The following is a 7157-nucleotide window of genomic DNA, read 5'->3' as shown; positions in this document are numbered from 1 at the left end:
TTTATGAATTACAGATAGAGGTAAGAGAGAGGGAGAGAGAGAGAGAGAGGAGCCAAGGAGTGAACTTGAAACCTTTTGCCTTAAAGTCCAAAGTTTGACCACTATTCACTTCTGAGTCCTACATTGTGAAAATCATTGTAAGCATGATTATTACTGTAACACCACTGCATATACGATTAGCATAAAACCATTACCACAAAAACCAACAAACACCAAAAAAATTAAGTGACAGGCAGTTACTTTTTCTCTCTAAGCACAGGTAGACATTCCAGGGTTGATAAAGCTAGTGAAAGATGGCTTTTCTCTGTTATTCAGCCATCATCCAAATATGGCTTCCATCTTGTGCCACCTCCCAGATAGTTTAGTTGAGTGCTTCTGGCTGTAAGTCACATATAGGCTGTTATCTAGGCGCTATCCAGGTCTGTGGCCCTTTCTTAAAGCTCTACTGGGAGAGATTCTTCTTCTAAATTTGCTGGCATGGCTGTTGGTAGAGTTCCATTTGGGTTGTTGACTAGAACAATCAGTTTTTTTGTCCCCTGGATCTTTACATGGAAGAACATAGCAGCTGGTTTTCTTCAGAGGGAGAACAAGAGAGAGAATGAGGAAGCAAAAGTGTGTGTATGTATGTGTGTGTGTGTGTGCGTGCGTGCGTGCGTGTGTGTGTGTGTGTGTGTGTGAAAGAGAGAGAGAGAGAGAGAGAGAGAGACATCTAAGTCTTAGAAGTGCCATCTCATTATTTTTTCAGCATTTTTAATGGAATCATTATGTCTACTTATGTGAAGGCATCATGGAAGAAAGCTAAACAGGACATGCATGGCAGAAGGTAGGGATCTTTGGGTACTTTCTGTGAGGCTACCTATCACAGATACAGAAAGGGATGGAGAATTATCTGTTGAGACTGGCCATTAGCAAAATGGTGTGCTTTTTGGGCACTTATCAGAACTAGTTCTCAAATAGGTCAAAAATGAAGTAAAATAGAGCAGCCAAGTTTTTATCCAAATGTGTAGGGTAGAAGCAAAGATCTTCAGTGGAGTCCCTTCCCATTCTTGACACTATGGGTAGAGAAAGAAGTTGGGTGCCATGGGAGTTTAGAGGTGTACATATCAATTTTAGCAGAGAATTTGAGAAATGGACCATTTGGGTCACTCTAATTATTTTCATGGAGGCTCAGGGATCGGCGACACTCTCGTCTGACAGATAAGGTTTCTACTGGAGGGAATGGAAAATCCCACAAACACTGAGAGAGACAGGAACTGAAGCTTTCCTTAGACAGGGGCAGGGCAGAAACTAATTATGTTTTCTTTCAGGTTTTTCAAAAAAAGACCCCAAGCACTGGGGAAACAGCAGAATGGTTATAAAAAATGATTTCCATGCCCAAAGCACCACAAGTCTCAAATGCAATCCCCAACACCATTTAAAATCAGAGCTGGGCAGTGCCCTGGCATAACAACAACAAAAGAACCCTAGGTGGGGGCTTGACTATGGGATCCTTATGCCGGTCCTTGAGCTTTGCACCACCTGCGCTTAACCCACTGTACCATCTCCCGACACTCCATGCACGACTTCTATCTCGCAGATAGCTTTTGACTGAGATGGCTTTTGACTAAGGGGACGGGAAACAAAAAGAAGATAGAATCCTTCTTACACCATGACCTAGGAGGAGAACAAGAGTGTTTATTTATTTTTTTCCGGATGTTCATCTTTTCAGTTAATATTGAGCTCTATTAATAATGGGAAAGGGGTAGAGTGCTTCTTGCTTTTTTAAGGCATGCAACATATTTATCAAGGACTTTGTCTACAGAAACACAACATAAATAGAATTCAGTCTTCCTGAAATGTAACCAGTACATTTATCAACCAGCTGAGAATTTGTGGTAGGAAATGCAGGAGCATGACCCAGGACTGGGCTCCCATGTTTTCACATGGGCAAAGCATGAGAGAAAGTTCTGCTCTAGAAGTGATTTGTGCAACTGCTCTTCATTTCCCATGTCTAACCAGTCCAATGTGTTTATTTCCTGCTTTTATTGGTGTTTGACAGGGGGATTTTTCCATTCTCTTCAGAAGAACACAGAAAAATTCTTGCACAGAACACTCACTATCCCTAAACAATACACCCAAAGACTCTTTCATTGCAATGATTTGTATTCTAGAATGTTGGGGAGATGTCTTTGGAAGGTATAATTGTATGACAGGAATGTTTCATCCTCATTATACAAGACAGTATCCAACGACAGTTAGCTATAAGAACTACTTGTAGAAACAACTCTCATTTGGTAAAGGGAAGAATGAAAAACACATGGGTTACACCAACTCCAGTTCAAGTTCTGCTTAGTGTTTTTTATTGCACCAAAGTAAAAGACTCTTGGGTACTTGAGGAGAAGAGTTCAGGTCCTGGAACAGGATGGCAGAGAACCTAGTGGAGGTTGTATTGTTATGTGGATAACTGGGAAATGTTATGCATGCACAAACTATTGTGTTTGCTGTCTACTGTAAAACATTAATCCCCCAAGAAATAATAATAAAAGAAAAACACATAGGGTTATAGTGATGATAGACTTCTGCTGGTGGGGACTTGAAAAGCTTGTGTCTGGGCAGTAGTCAATCCCTTGTTTGGTCCACATGCTACATGAACACTAAAGTCGCCTCTGTAATCCCTTCATCCTGGTATTCAGACCAATGTGTGATTACTTTCTCTGCATGTGCCCGGTTCCTGTGACTTGTTATAAACCAATAGGATGAAGTAGGAGTAATGATAAGTTATTTTCATGATTGTATTACACAGGATTGTGAAGTTCTTGCTCTCTTCATTATTGACTTAAAAAAAATCAATATTGTGGTCAGGCAGTGGTGCACTCAGTTAAGCACCCTTAGTATGAAGTACAAGGACCTGCAAGGATTCGTGTTTGAGCCCCCTTGCTGGCTCCCCATGTGTAGGGGGGACACTTTATAAGTGGTGAATCAGGTATGTAGGTGTTTACCTTTTTCTCTCTCTCTCCTTCTCTATCTCTCCCTCATCTTTCAATTTTTCTCTGTCCTATGCAATAAAAAGGGAAAAATGTCCACCAGGAGTGGTGGGTTCGTAGTGCCAGCACTGAGCCCCAGAAATAACCTTGGATGAAAAAAATTAGTTGTATTGATGTGATTTATCATTGATTCATAACACTATAAATTTCATGGACTACATATTTATATCCGTGTATGTGTATAAAACTCACCTTACTCACCATCAAAGTTTTGTTACTATCACTCTATCCTAATAATCCCCTCAACTTATTTCTCTCACCCTCTTTCCACTTTGCCTCTGGTAACAATCATAGTTTTCACATTGTCCAGGAGCTATTTTTGTTATATTTTGTTAGTTTGTTTTTGTTATTTATATTCCATGTATGAGTAAAACCATCCAATGATTTTTTTTTTCTTCTGGGTTAATTTCACTTGGCATAATCACCTCTAACTCTATCCCTACTGCTGCATAAAACATGAATTTATATTTGTAGTAGTTGTGTAACTGAATATACATACAGTGAGTTCCTTAGCCAGTCATCTTCCTATGGGAATTTAGGCTGATCCTATGTTTTGGTTATTGTGAATAAAGCTGCTATAAACATAGAAGTACAAATACTCTTTTGGATTAGTATTCTCATATTCTTTAGATAATTAATCAAGTGACTATTTTGAGGAGACTTATGGGAAAATAAGCAGATAAAAACCAAGATCCTCAGTCCTTATAGTCCTTATAGGAGATTTGCTCTGTTAAGAATCATGTGTGTGGAAGTAGATCCATCCTCAGTTGAGCCATCAGAAGAGACCTCATCTCTAGCTAACAACTTGATTGCAGACTTGTGAGAGCTATGGAGCAGAAGACCTCCTTTGGTAGTCCTATAGCCCTGGCCCACAGGAATTGCCAGTTACTAAACATGTGCAATTATACCTCAGTTTAAGGTCCCATGGAATATACCTAAAATACTACACTTCTTTCTACACTAAGATCTCCATTCTCATTTGCTCTATTCCTACTTTTTGGTTCCTGTACATTAATCATCCCCTCTACCCCCCGCTTTATATCTTGCTGCCTTTCAGCCACCAATTAGCAGATACTATTATCATGATTCCTTCCTAACTTCCCTGGGCAGACAATCTCACCAGTGTGTCTTGAAACTTCCCTTCCCCAGAGTTCTACCCCACTAAGGAAAGGCATAAACAGGTTGGGGATATGGATTGACCCAACAATGCCCATGTCCAGTGGAGAAGCAGTTATAGAAGCCAGAACTCCCACTTTCTGCACCCTAAAAAGAATTTTGGTCTATACTCTCAATGGGAGGGGAATTATAGAAGGAAGATCACCAGAGGGCTCTGAACTCCAATTCCATCAGGACCCAGAGAAAGTAGAGTTAAAAAGAAAGGGCACTCAAAAATAAATAGCAACAGGTGTAGGTGTGACTTAGAAAGGAAGAGAAAGGGAGTTGGGTGGTAGCACAGCGGGTTAAGCACACGTGGCGCAAAGCACAAGCACCGGCTTAAGGATCCCGGTTCGAGCCCCCGGCTCCCCACCTGCAGGGGGAGTCGCTTCACAGGCGGTGAAGCAGGTCTGCAGGTGTCTATGTTTCTGTCCCTCCTCTGTCTTCCCCTCCTCTCTCCATGTCTCTGTCCTATCTAACAGTGATGACATTAATACAGAAGGGAACATAAAGGGAAAATAAATAAAATAAAATAAATAAATAAAAAAGGAAGAGAAAATGGGACCATAGAAAAAATGGTTAAATATATATAAATATAGACAGACAGTTATAGAAATAATAGTCAGCCCATATCTGTGACCTTGGGAGAATTAATGTAGCTTCCAATGAAGGGACTAGGGGATACAGAAATCTGGTGGTGGGAATGGTGCAGAATTATACCCTTGTTATCTCATAATTTCATAAATCAATATTTTCACTAATAAAATAAAAATAAAAATTGTAACTCAGATTGTTACATAGCGTTATTATTCAGTAATACATCGGCCCATCTCAAGCTTCTGTTTCTGTTCTCTGAGAGGAAATGCTTCGTTTTCTGTTTTGTCTTCAATTACCTAATGCTCTTGGAGATTCTCCCTAATCTTTGTCTTTGGTAGTCCCATCTAGTAGTCCCAGGGGTAGCTTTGGGTTAGGTAACACATGAGCTTCCAGGAGCCTACTTTGCTTTCTTTGGCGGTAATTAAATTTACTTAGAACCAGGCTACTTTTTATTGAATTTCACATGCTAATGAGTCTGAGATGCATTATTATTTGATATACCACTAGGAAAGAAAAATGTATTTCCAATTAAGCTTTGGCACCAGGCTTTATCACATCAATTATAAGACACTTCCTATTTTAGAGATGTTAAGTGAAATTCTTGATGAGATAAGCTTCAGGACATTTTCCTTCTAATCTGTTACTTACATCAGTTTTGACAGCAAAAGGCCTCATCTAGATCTAGTTTGTGAACTGTACCTCAACTCCTAATATATAGCAAGGAGGTGGTGAGGGGAAGATGTGGATGGGAATGGTGGAGTGAGGGGACATCCAGGCAATTTTTTTTTTTTTGCAAGATGCTCTTTGCCCAGAGCACTTTTCCCCAACAGCTTGAAAAACATGTTGAGCTTTACAAAAAAACCCATAAATTACATGAAAGGTTATCAAATTTTCACTGAGATGGATTTATCTGGAGAAAGAACATAGCCTGTCTACCTGATAAACAAACCTCTCTTGCTAATGACTGCTCTATAAAAAGCATGGAAAAAAATCAGCAATCAATAAGCTACAGAAACATCATTCAAAGAGGATTTAAAATCCAGTTAATGCAGTATTAATCTCTAAGAACATCAGCTTTCAAAAAGAGTTAAAGGTGGAAAAAGGGAACTTTCTGTGCACTGTGGAAAGCAGGCAAGAGTCCATAGAAGCATCTGAAATGGATTGGGAAGGGGTCAGGGCTTAGAAGCTCCCCCACTGAGTAGACCTGAGGTTCAATTCCCCACACCATCATGAGCCAGAGCTGAGCAGTGCTGAGGATGTGCTAGAGGGAGGGAGTGGGGAGAATGACATTCACTTTTGAAACAGTATTCCAGTTAAATGCATTTTTATTTTTACTTTTTAAAATTATCTTTATTTTTTATTGGATACAGACAAGAGGAAGGGGGAGAGATAGAGAGAGGCCTACAGACTTGCTTCACCACCCACAAAAATTTCCTCCTGCAGGGTCTTGAACCTGGTTCCTGTGTACTATAATGTGTGTTCTTCACCAGCTGTGGATTAGTTTGTCAGAGTTCAAGGAAATCATGTGCTTTCAATTTGGGAACATGCACAAAACCAGCGCTAGTGGTGGCCACTACAAATTCTGATTTTCCAGAGCATTTTTTTTTTTTGCATGAAGGAAGATTATTTAAGACACTTATTCAGGAATTATGCTGTTATGATTCAAGAATTCTTCTAGAGGCTTTCCAACCAGTGTTTGACTCTCCATTTTTCTGGCTACCTTGTTAACTCTGCGAGAGGTAGATAATAATAGTAAAATGAGAAAATTCTAAGGAAGGTGTTCTTTGTCAATCAATAGAATTTTTAGTCTTTGATGCTATTGATGTTCAAAGTTTAGGCTATATGGAAATAGATACTATTTTTAATTGATTTAATAATGATTGACAAGGCCATAGGATAAAATTCCCACTGCTAGAGTTCTGCATCTTATCCCCCCTATTGGAAGATTTCCAATTATTTTTTATATTTTTTAATTATAAAATAGAAATATTGACAAGACTGTAGGATTAGAGGGGTACAATTCCACACAATTCCCACCACAAGAGTTCCGTATCCCAACCCCTGCCTTGAAGCTTTCTATTTTTTATCCTTCTGGGGGTATGGAGTCATTATGGAGTGCAGAAGACGGAAGGTCTGGCTTCTGTAATTGCTTCTCCTCTGAATAGGGGCATGGGCAGGTTGATCTATACTCCCAGCCTGTCTCTGTCTTTCCCTAGTGGGGCAGGGCTCTGGAGAGGTGGGGTTGCAGGACACACTGGTGAGGTTTTCTGTCCTGGGAAGTCAGGTTGGTGTCACGGTAACATCTGCAGATTTATGGCTGAAAGGCATTACAATATAAAGCAGAACAAAGTGTTAAATAATCAAGAACCTAAAGACAAGACT

The sequence above is a fragment of the Erinaceus europaeus genome, chromosome 17 (assembly GCF_950295315.1).
Source record: "Erinaceus europaeus chromosome 17, mEriEur2.1, whole genome shotgun sequence".
NCBI lineage: Eukaryota > Metazoa > Chordata > Mammalia > Eulipotyphla > Erinaceidae > Erinaceus > Erinaceus europaeus.
Note: the sequence above shows the minus strand (reverse complement) of the source record.